Below are 12,487 nucleotides of genomic sequence, written 5' to 3'. Positions count from 1 at the left end.
GATTCCTAAAACTCCTCCTACTCTAACATTCTGCAATATCATTTCTTAATGGCCTGGTTAATACTTCTCTGAGTTTGTAGAGGCTCAAAATTATACCAAGTCTTTGACCCACACCTATAATATCTCACCAACTCTGCATCATTGCTCAATTCTGCATCTGTCAGAAGAGATCACACAGGCTCTTTCAAAGTCCCATCTTCCACAAAACACACATGCACACACATGCACACACGCACACACGTACACATTTTGCTTTGGAAGTGAATCTTTACAGAATCCATTCCCGTAGGAGTTTGGCTCTTTCCCTTTCTTTCCTGATGAATAACCAGGAGAATAGAAATGATGTCCCTGTTCTTCACCCTGAAAAGAAGATTGCACACAGACTCCCCCTGATAACCTAGAGAAGGAACTAATGATCTGGCATGATTTCTGCTATTTTCCAATAATCTGAATATAGAGCTGGTCTCTATGTCATAAACTTGCCTTAATAGCCATGGCCTGCCCTTTGAATTCCTTTTGTGTTTTTGTTTTAGGACATCCTCCCTTCAGGCCCAGTCCCCTTGATACTCGCCAACCATGGCTGAGCCGAACTGTCACCATTGTGTGCCCTCTACCCGAAGATAAGTTTGGAACCCTGTTTATCTGCCTTCTGGGGTCATTACATATCACACATATCACTATTCTGCTTGCTAGTGAAGAAGTAATTGCCAAAAACTGAGTAGGCATGAGCCCAACTTCTATAATCTCCTTTGAGGTAACCCCTTCTGACCTGCTGATTTGTACAGTGTGTTGCATAGTTGTTAGGAACACAGGCTCCAGATTCAAATTACTAGAGAAATCCCTCACCAGCCTTTTGTGAACAGTTAATTTTTGCAAGGTCTTCATTACTTTCTAAATAACCAAATTTATTTTCTTCATTTCTCCCATTAGAGACGAGTTTAGAATTGTTTAGCTTTTCTAATGGTTTTCTTCCTCCAAGCATGTCCTCATTTCTAAACAGACCTTTGTTCTACCCTCAGTATCTATCTATCTATCTATCTATCTATCTATCTATCTATCTATCTAGGTCCAATGTATTTGGAAAATTCACCAATAACTATCTGTATGTCTAGCTTTATAACCTTGGGTGTAAATAATGTTCCTCCCAATAGCATCTCTCCCTCCTCAAGTACAATATGCATAGAACATCTTGCGTGGGTTAGCAGGAACCCAGCCCCTCTATCTCCTGACCTTTCTAAGATGAACTTGTGCGTGGTCTCTCTTGCCTAGTGGAGCCAGAACTCTAATGTGGACATAGAAAATTTCTCCTACTGCTGCAAAGCTCTGGTCATTCCAGAATGAACTACACCCGACCAGGCTCCAGACGCTCCATAGTCACCAATGCAAATTCCTACTAACGACCCAATAGGCCTTCCATGCTACATTTGGCTTGTTCCATTGGCAAAACTGTCCTCAGCTCCCCAATTATAGTTTTTATCTGTGCAAAAAGCTGCTCTCCAAGCTCTTTGCACAGATGTTTTCCACTCAAGGCTGAGTGCTGCACCCAGATCTGAATCAGAGTCATGTTCTAGCATCCTCTACCGCTTGGGCCCAGAAGAGCCATCCCATTTTACCATTGTAAACAAGGGCCGGAAGTCCTGGATCCATGTACTTCAACCCTCTGAGCTATTTATTTCAAAAGTCTCAAGGCCTCTCTTCCACCAAGTGAGCTGGTCCAAGTCTCTCCAGCTACTCAAAAGATTCAGATGGCTTAGAATTTTAGAAAAAAGGGACAGGCTCAGTCCTGACTCTCTCCAAAGGCCTTGGGGCTCCCATATCAATGTCCTTCCTCTTCCTTTGTGCCTGTTTAGCCATACTTTCTTCAGTTAGATGCCACAGCACATGCTCTAAATGTTCTCTACAGACATGAAAGCCTTTTGCCAATGGTTTCTTCCAGCGTTTCCCTCTGAGACTCTATCCACACCTGGTTCACCATTTTAACTGTCTGCTTGGCTGGCCAACTTGGCCGAACAACCACAGTGAGGATGTGGGTGTTTTTCATTGAATAAACTGCTTGTACTGTTTTTACTGGCTTGACTAGTCAAGCAGATGAAAAAAAGTTACATGTGCTTTTAACAAAATTAAACCATTTTTGGCACTTTGATCGATGGTTTGATGAAATCTAACTGATATTTACTTGAGTTTGATACAAGTTAAAGCTTATAATTTCTTTCACCTCTGGGCCTCCACTCCTTTCTAGGCATAACCCATGGGACTAGTCAACCCAGTACTGATTCCCAGTTTGTCAGTTTTCTCATCTGCAACTTGGCCATGAAACCTGATGCTTCCCACTCATAGCTTAAGATCAAGGCCTTAGAATATAGTGGGACCCAGGGGGTCTTTATCCTGGTTTTTACCCCCCTTCCCCCCGATTGCTACAAAATCTTGGGGAAATTACTTCACCTTCTTTGTACATTAATAGAACTTGCTTAATAGAGCTGTTATAAGGAATAAATTCACTAATCCATGAACTATCATAGTAAACTATAAATGATAATTACAGCTAACATTTATAGAGCATTTTCTATGGAAAAAAAGCCCTGTGCTAAGATTAACCCATTCAATGGTATCTATTATTATTATTATTGGTTCAAGTTATTTAAATTCAACAAACATCTGATCATTACTCTATGATAAGGACTTTTGTGACTATAAAGATTATTAAGATAACACCCACAATCAATGAGTTTATATTGTAATGGAAAGGGAAAAACTATGACAGAGACACAAAAAAGCATGTTGAGTTCATGAGAGATTCAAGTGTTATGGGGCATAAAACAAGGAGAGATTACTTCTCTAGCGCATGGGTGTTACTAAGAGGCCTTCTTGAAGGAGGTGGTGTTTAATGATGGTTTTGTTTAAACAGGCAGTAGTAAAAATAAGAAGAAATCAGCAATAATATGAGCAGTTAACATTGCAGAGTGGCTCCTGCTTGCCAGACACTATGATAAGCAGGTGACTTACATTAGCTCACTCCATCAACCCCATGAATTTGATATTATTACATCCCCAATTTATCCGCAAGGCTGAGAGAGGTTAAATAACTTTCCCAAGAACACGTATCTTGGAAGGTTGTGTTGGATTTGAATCTAGAGCCTGTGTCCCTGACCACTATGGATACACTCTTTCAGGTACTTGGGAAGAGGCGACTGCCACTGGCAGGCCAGTTAATGCACACAGAAGAGGGGGCTGCCCCTGTGGCTGCAGGAGTGGGGGAGGGAAGGGCAGTGGGGGGTCCCTTGCTGAGAGTGATGGTCTTTAGGAACACACAGCAGACGAAGTCACACGGTCAGACATGTACCCGAGGAAGACTCATTTGGGAAGGGACTTCACTAAGGCTGAACCAACAAGACGTGGTGACTGGTTGGGTGCAGGGAGGGGAAGGTGAGGCAGGAGTTGAAACAATCCCCAGATTCTCACCGGGGCATAATGTGGGAAAAGCCTGGGATAATTAGTAAGTGTCAATAGGATATGAGATTTTACTTTTCACTTACGCTCTTCTCAAGTGGCGTAAGTGTGGGGGTTCACCACCCATTTCTCTCCCTAAAGAACGTTAAGATCCTTCACAGACTTTCCCTGTGGAACAGGGGAAGGGCAAAGCTTCCCAGTGTCCTTTCTGGAAGTCTGTGTCCATGCAGCTTCCTCAGTCGTGACCATAATGCACATTATGGCGACTGCATCCTTGCCAGGAAGGGGGATCGAGGTAAAATAGGACTAGGGGCAAGACCTGAAACCTGTCCTAGTCACCTCCAATTTACATCACTTAGGCGCAGAGGTCCTCAGACTTTTTAAACAGGGGGCCAGTTCACTGTCCCTCAGACATTCCACACATACGCACTGCGGGCCCGGGACAAGTCGGCTGCTAAGCAGGACAGGTAGAGGCGGCAAAAACACCCGGCGGGCCGGATAAATGTTTGCGGCGGGCCGCATGTGACCTGCGGGCCGTAGTTTGAGGACCCCTGACTTGGGGCCAGGTCACTAATTTCTATGCACCAAATTACCTCATTGAACCTTCCTAACCACTCCAAAAAGCAAGTATGGTTGATCCCATTCTACAGACTCAGTAAACTGAGGTTCAGAGAAACTAAGTAAACATGGTAGAGCTGGGGTTTCAACTGAGATCTGTCATTTGGGGGTTATCAGTCCATTGAAATTTCAAAAAAAGTAACATTTCTTTGTAGTAGTAAAATTCTCTACTTTAACTGCTCTCAAGTATTATGTGCACCTTCTTGGGTGACCTTCAAGTTCTTCCTAGCCTTTTAACACGAAAGTTCCCAGAGCCATTTTCACAAACATCTTAGGTTTTGCTGAAAGCGGCTCTTGCATAATTTCAACCCCTGGCCAAACTCTCTTAACGATGTTATTTCACACCATATGCATTGAGGTTGGCCTGAGTCAGCCATTTTTCTCACTGTTGATTTTTTTTTCTTCCCCCGCCCCCTTCTTTCCCAGTCAATATTCATTTTAAATGCAAGAAGTCAGCCTCCTTTTTAGCTGACAAGGCTGGCTGTTCACACACTTTTCTGGTGCATAACTGACAAGTGTCCTCTTAGGTGTGGGGCTGACTCTAAACTAGTCTCCAGAAATGGTCGAGGGAGGGAAGGCAGGGGAAGCCAGCAATTTGCTGAGCAGAGGATGTGGTGATCATTAGAGCCAAAGTGATCCCTACATGCTGCTTTGAAAAAGCCTCTTGATTAGGAGAGAGAAGATTGACAGCCTCTGAGCATCCCCACGGCTGCCCCAGTGGCCTCTGTCCTGGCTCCTTCCTGGAGTGAAAAGAATCCGCCCGCCCAGGGCAGCCCCTCTCCCAGAGACAACACTTCATTCAGCCCTAATCCGACTCTCCTTTTCCCTCTGGAACTCAGGAACTCTCTCTGGGGAAAAATGCCTGCCCGGTGGTCTTTGGATCTTGGTTATACATTTGAACCACCCAGGAGCTTTAGAAAATGCCAGCACCTTGTCCTCCTTGGGACCAGTTAAATTAGTGTCTGCCAAGTGGGCCTGGGCGCTGCATTCTCAGGCAGTGTGCTGGTCAGGAACTTTGTAGAACCCTGTCGAATTGGGGTTTGTCTGATGATTTTTTCATGGTTGCACTGGCTCTATGGGTTTAAAGAGGAAGACCACAGAGGCAAAGTAGCTTTCTCATCATAGAGTAGCGCCATTCTGGTCACAACTTCGAGCCTTGCTTTTAAGAAGAGCTCTGTTGCAATGGTAGCTTTGGAATCATATAGCCCGACTTCACCCCTTGGCCTACCACCTACATACGTGTGGCCTCAGGCGAATCAGTTTTGCTCCCTGAGTCTCAAGACTTTATTTGTAAACTGGAGTGACAATCCTCTGCCTTCTGCATTTATAGCATTGAGACTAGAGCCTGGCACATGGTATTAAATAAATGAGAGCCAGTCTTATTATTTATCATTATGAATCATTATCTTGGGCCAATTTCTTCAGTGTTTATTTAAACATGAAATATAGGAGTTGCACTTGGTGATATTTAAGGTGCCTTTAAGTTGGAATATTCATGGATTTCAGATGAACCTATTCAGATGGTTTGCAGATGAAAATAAAAATGGACTCGTCACCCTAGCCAGTTTGGCTCAGTGGATAGAGTGTTGGCCTGCTGAGTGAAGGGTCCCGGGTCCGATTCTGGTCAAGGGCACATGCCTGGGTTGCAGGTTCGATCCCCAGAAGGGTGCGCGCAGAAGGCAGCCGATCAATGCTTCCCTCTCATCATTGATGTTTTTATCTCTCCCTCTCCCTTCCTCTCTGAAATCAATAAAAATATTTTTTTTAAAAAATGGACTCGTCATTGTATACTGCTTTACCAGTCCCCGTTCTAATTCTCTAACTACGCTTTGTAACTGAAAGTTGGATTAGCAGCTCTGTCAGTACTAGTTCAGTTAGTTCCTGTACATCTCAGAAGCAGCTACAATGTATAGGAAAACCCTGGGCATAGAACTCGGAGACAGGAGTTAAATTGGGAATGGGAGTTGGCACCACTAGTTGTTAAGTTAGGTGGAGTTGTGTTGGAGCTGGGTTTACCTTGACCTGGCCAAGCACTCTTGAATGGTCCCTGTTTGGACCATTATGGTAGATGGAGGGCTAGTTAGGGGTTTGACCTCGGACAGTGGAGATGAGCAGAGTATGACAGAGCAGAATGGGGGGAGCCGCCCCATTGAGGGGAACTTGGCAATCCCACTCTAGCACGTGGGAATTGGCCAGCATGGCTCCAGGGTTCTCTCTAAAGTGTGGCTGGCCGTTCAGCTGCAGGATCAACCTCGGATTTCTCACCTGTCAAGTGCGGATAATAATTTGCAGCTCCTAGAATTACTGAGCAACGTTAATGGAACCATATATTTGGAAAAGTGCTATGCAGATGTAATTCAGAATATCACTGAATATTATTTGTGAATGTCTAGGATGAAAAACAGAGAGCAGTGAGTGGCGATGGGCTCATCATCTTTATATAAGAACATACATTCTTCCTGTCTCCAAAGGTCAATGTATGATGTGACCCAACACCCGAGTGTGGCAGAGGCGAGCCTTGCTCTCCACCGTGTTTGGGAAGCGTTCCTCTTAAAATCTTGGGGCCCATGGGGTAAACCCTGCACCAACTCAATCAAACAAAAGATGAATAGGGGTCTAGATTCAGTGCAGCTGGAAACTAATGGCAAACTTGCTTCTCTCAGATAAGAGGCTCTGTTAATTAACATTTTAAATTTTACTATGTCAATAATTTAGAAGCCCAGTTTGCCTGGGTTGTGGGTGCTTTTTCTTCCTCCTATGAAGAATAATTTTGCAAGAGTAAAATAACTCAGTAGGGCATTCCTGCAAAGTTCATTAGGAAGGTGGTTCAAGGTTAGTCTGTCTCAGGATGTCCGTTCTTTTGTTACAAAGGCCGGTTCCTGGTTTTATTTTAATACCAGTCTTATGTGATTCAGGGGGGATGAATCTGATCTCAAAATCTGAGACACCTGACTTGAAATTGGGATGATCTTGGAAAACAGAGGCAGAATGCAAATAAGAGTTTTTGCTGTTCGATTGTTGCCCAGGTTAATGCATTTAGATTGTACCTAATGAACCAATGTAGTCACTTACACGGTGAAATGTCAATAAGCTCGTTGTTTCATCTAGAGCAGAGGTCAGCTAAGTCCAGCCCATCAGCCAAACCCGGCCCTCTGCCTGTCTTTATAAATAAAAATGATGTTGGAACAGAGCTATGCCCACTCATTTACTTCTTGTCTGGGCTGTTTTTGCAGAATAACAAAATTGAGTAATTGTGACACAGACTGTGTGACTCTCAAACTCTAAAATACTTACTATCGGACTCTTTGAAGAGAAAGTTTGCCAATGCAAGACCTGAGATAATTTTAGCTGTTTCATAAGCAAACAATTTTATTTTTAAAGTCAGGTGCTTATTTTATATCTACTAGAAAAAGATAAAACTGTCAAATCTGTATTTTTTGTTGCTGTTAAGGACAAACTAAAGAAGACATATATGAGAAACGCTCAGTCAATTTAAAGAAAAATACCAAATAAATAACACAATGAGAAAATATGATAGTAGTATGCAAAAGTCTAATATTTAAGAAACACAGACCCACTAAACATAAAAAAAGGTTAATTTTTATATTTCTCTGGTCCTAAGAAAACTTACCCTAAGAGAGGTTTTAAACTAATATACTTTTAACTGATTCTCTATTTCGAGTCTTAAAATAGTTTGGGGCAGAAATTGAACAGGTAAAGTGACTTTGCCCTCATACACATGAAGATGAGACAGAGATGAACCTTTCATTTGCAACCACACAGTCATTCGCTAACCTGTTAATGAACTTATTGACATAGGAAATTGTTTATGATATATATCTAAAAGGAAACCACTATTAAATGGTATTCACAGTATCCTACTTTTTAAAAATTATAAAAGTGAATAAACATGAATAATGTCTAAAAGACTTATAAGAAGTCGAAGTAGTGGGATTATCTTGGGTGATGAAATTTGGGGGGAAAGTTTACCTTTTTTTGTGTGTTAATATGTTAGTATGTTTATGATACAGAGTGGGAACAGAATAGAGCTATTGGGACAAAGCCTTCATTCTAATCTTTGCTCAGCAGAAAACGGTCTTCCTGGAAAGCCCATAAAGCCTGAAATCACAGTCCTTTGTCATGTGACCATGGACACAAGAACTCGCACTGAGCTGGCCCTACCACCTCTGGTCAAGTACATGGACGTAAAGGAAAACCACATATAGCCCCATAATGCACCACCTTCAGCTTCCTCTGGGTGGGTGGTTCTCTAAGTGCATACTATGGAATATATGTAGGCCTGGATTTTTTTTTTTTTTAGTAGTTTGGTGACCAAATAACCTTAGGAAAGAAAACTGATTTGAACAGACTTGAACTTTCTCAAATTTACTGCAGGATTTGTCAAGATCTGCATAGAGAGGGAAGATGCAGCTTTGCCCATGGAGCACAGAACTCTCTTCTCATGGGGCACTGGGAAATGCCACTTCTAAGGATCTAGAGGAAAGTAGACATCATCAGATGGGTATCAATGTGATTTGAAATCTACGCTTCATTTCATTTTGACACTTGTGGGAGGAATTCTTTCCCTTTGGGTATATCATCAACCTAATGGGAATAAGTTTTGTGATAGTAGGTGGCACTACTTCCAAACATAAGAAGATTTGTGTGCAGAGATTATTTGGGAACTTTGAAAAACAGTCTGTGCTAAAACTTCAGAGGCTAATTAAAAATAAATAGCCAAAACTTTTAAAAATGTGCTGTATCTTTTAGCAAGCAATTTTACTTTCACAAATTCATCCTTTGGAAAAATTAGAGACATAGGCACCAGGGAATCCACCTAGAGTGATTTATAATACCAAAAAATTGGAAACAATTTAAATGTCTGATAACAGAGGATTGTTGGAAGGGTTTAAACATATTAGAATACTAAGTAGGCAATAAAAATCATATTACAAAAGAGAAATTATTGACATAGGAAATTGTTCATGATATATATCTAAGAGGAAATCGCTATTAAATGGTATTCACAGTATCCTACTTTTTAAAAATTATATAAGTGAATAAATATGAATAATGTTTAAAAGACTTATAAGAAGTCTAAGTAGTGGGACTGTTTTGGGTGATGAAATTGGGTGCGAAGTTTACCTTCTTTGTGTTAATATGTTTGCCAACTTTCTTGCATTGAGCTTACATTATATAATTGGGGGAGGAGGGTAGACTCAATTACAGTAGAAAATTCTACAGAAAGATTTCTTCATATATCATTTTTTCCAGAAAAACCTATGACATGACACACTGTGCAAATGCACGAAGCTCTATATTAGTGGGACCAAAAGGGTTTTCTCCCAGGTTCAAGTACGTAGAAGATGATATCAAAATCCTGGAGGCTTCATGACTAAAAATCACTTTTCTTGTATTGTTCTGTTCAGAAACATGTCAACGTGAGGAACAGTTGGACCAGGATCTCAGGAAATGAGCTCTGGTTGCTCATCCAGGTGGACCATTTCCCTGCAGCACATCAGAGCCGTGGCTCAGCTTGTCCTGTGTATCTACTCCACCTTCACTCAGCCCAGATCTCCGTGGTCTTGTCACTTCCTTCCCCATCCCCATCCCTCCCAACCCACCAGACCCAGAAGTCTAGTATCTGAGTCAGAGTTGCGGGGACGGGATTTCCTTAGCTGGAGAGTGTTCCAGCCAGGACCAGCTTCTGCATGAGGTACTTAGCTCTTTTATCAACTTTTTGGGCATGATTACACCAACACGCACAAACCTCTGTTTACTGCATTTTTTAAAAATTCCCTCAGTGTCATAGATTATTTAAACTTATATCCCTGCTGTTGACACCTGCCTGAGGATGTATGCCATGACCTTACAGTGTGACCTTGGGTAAGAAGTCTCCCACTCTGGACCTCAATTCCCCTGTCTATCAAATAAGATGCCTCGATTTACTCAATAAATGTTTATTGAGTTTCTGCTCTGAAGCCAAAGGTGCAGTACAGATATAGCCTTTGTCTTAACGGAGCCTATAATTTTGTGGGATGGGATATATATATATTTTAAAGGAAATTCAAAGGAATGTGGAAAGTCTTACAGAGGAAAAAGTGTAGAGATTCTACTGCATCCACAAGAGGGATATCTGAGCCAGACTCAGGGATTCAAGGATGACTTCTCAGAGCTGGTGACACCTAAGAACTGACAGCCACAAGACACACTGAAATATAAGAGTTAGCAAAAGAAATGTGGCAGAGGGAAGCAATCGCTTATTAAAGTCCCAGAAACAAAAAGAGTGATTAATTAAAGAAATTAAAGGAAATTCATAAGGCCAAAATATGTACGTGAGAAGCAGATGGAGCAAGCCATATTTAAGACCTTAGACCAGCACTGTCAAGACATCATGCGGGCCACATGTGTAGTTTCAAATCTTCCAGTTGCCACATTTTAAAAAGTCAGAGAAACAGCTGAAGTTCAATTTAGTCATATATTTTAGTTAACCCAATATTTATAAAATATTATTTCAACATGCAATCAATATAAAATTACTATTAAGATAGTTTACACCCTTTTTTTCTACCCAATCTTTGGAATACGATGTTTACTTTTATGGTTTATCTCAATTTGGATTCATCACATCTCAACTGGTAAACTTCCCTAAGTGGCTGTTGGCTACCACATGGGACATCACAGGTTTAGACTTCATCTGTAAATGCAAAGCCACCAAGGCTATAATGAGGAGTGGACTATGGTGACCACCCAGGCTATTCCATAGATAATGGGTTTGATGGGGAAACCAAAAAGGAGGATATTGTAGAATCCACAGGAAACATTAGGGAAATAATGGGAGAATAAATAGATAAAGGAGTCAAGAGATATTTAGGAGGTAAATGTTACCATTTTGACATGCACTTGAGTCCCTGGAGCACCCAGCCCCTATGCACAGGCATCATGGTGCGTTTCTTTTTTCCTCTCTGGCCTCTTCAAGCTGACAGTCCCAGAGCCATGCGAAGACTCACAAAGACCACACGGTTTCCTAGGAGCCACGCAGAGAACTTTTTGGGTACATGGTTTGTGGTGCTGTTTTGACCTTTTTCCCTCTGTACAGAGTGAAATAGAAGAATCACCCAGAAAGTCTGAGAGTGGTTGTCGCTTTTCTTTTCCCTCCATCACTAACACATTGAATCTACAGAGAGAGGAGGGGACAAGGAGGCAGATGGAGAAAACTGCTTTTTAGGGGTGATTATAGCCAGAGAAGGGCCTGAAGAGACATCCCCGGGCCCCATATTTCTTTTGCCACCAGTGACTTCCAAATCAAATGAGCCCAATCTGCAGATCACAATGAGATTTTTCTTATTGACTTCCCTGAAAGCGTGGCCGGCTCTGCAAATCGAGTCACGGGGACCCTGCATCATCATCAACCATCACCGATTTCAGGGATGTCGGAACTGGGCCGATGTTGGCAAATATGTCACTGATGCATGAGGCCAGGGAAAATCCAGCGCTTATTGGCCTGGCAGTGCTGACCTGGTTTGTCCATAAATGAAGAGTAAATGCAATTTGCAAAACACACAGAACTGATAAGGGATACAACAGGGCGGGGCTGGAGTCACTCTCCTAAGAGCAGGCATGCTGGGAGAGGAGACAAAGCAGATGTCAGACTCGAAATCAGACAGATGGTGATTCTTCACATCTACTCTGTGCACCATCTTTGTCATAATAACCTGAGAAGTTAGTTAAAAATACGCATATCTGGGTCTAACTCCGGCCTGCTAAAACCGTGTGTAGGGAGTGGGGTCTGAGGAACCCCCATGTTTAACAAGCCCTCAGCTGATTCCTGTGCAAGTTAAGGTTTAAGAATTCCTTTAGGAGGAAAGAAAGACAAGAAGATTTCCATTTGTTTGTCGAAAAAAGCATTGAACTTAGAATTAGTCTGGCCCTGCATCTAAACTGCTACTGACTGGTGGTATGGCCATGTGGTGAGGGGAAAGAAATTCGAGTGTGAGATCAGAAAGGGGCTCAGGCCTGCCTCCTTCACATAAGAGCTGTGAGACGATGGGCAACAGCTAAGCTGAGCCTTGCTGCCACTAGCAGCAAATGCAGACATGGGAGCCGGTGACCTTAAAAAGTCAAGTTCTAACATTCTAGGTTTGACATTTTATTTTTTTAAATCACCTAACCTCAGTTCCTTCATCTGCAAAATGGGCAGGTTATCTTTCATTTGAGCTTTGCTCTTTTGGGGTCCAGTGAAACAATGCATATATATTTTGAAAACAAAAAGACAATTTAAAAGGTTGACACAAATATAAAGTGGCAATATCTATATATATAAAAGCTTACGTGGCCAGTTCAACTGACCGTTAGCTATGATGCACACTGACCACCAGGGGGCAGACACTCCGACTGGTAGATTAGTTTGCTGCTGGCATCC

The sequence above is a fragment of the Myotis daubentonii genome, chromosome 5 (assembly GCF_963259705.1).
Source record: "Myotis daubentonii chromosome 5, mMyoDau2.1, whole genome shotgun sequence".
Taxonomy (NCBI): Eukaryota; Metazoa; Chordata; class Mammalia; order Chiroptera; family Vespertilionidae; genus Myotis; species Myotis daubentonii.
The sequence above is the reverse complement of the archived record's forward strand: the minus strand, read 5'-3'. Positions refer to the sequence as shown.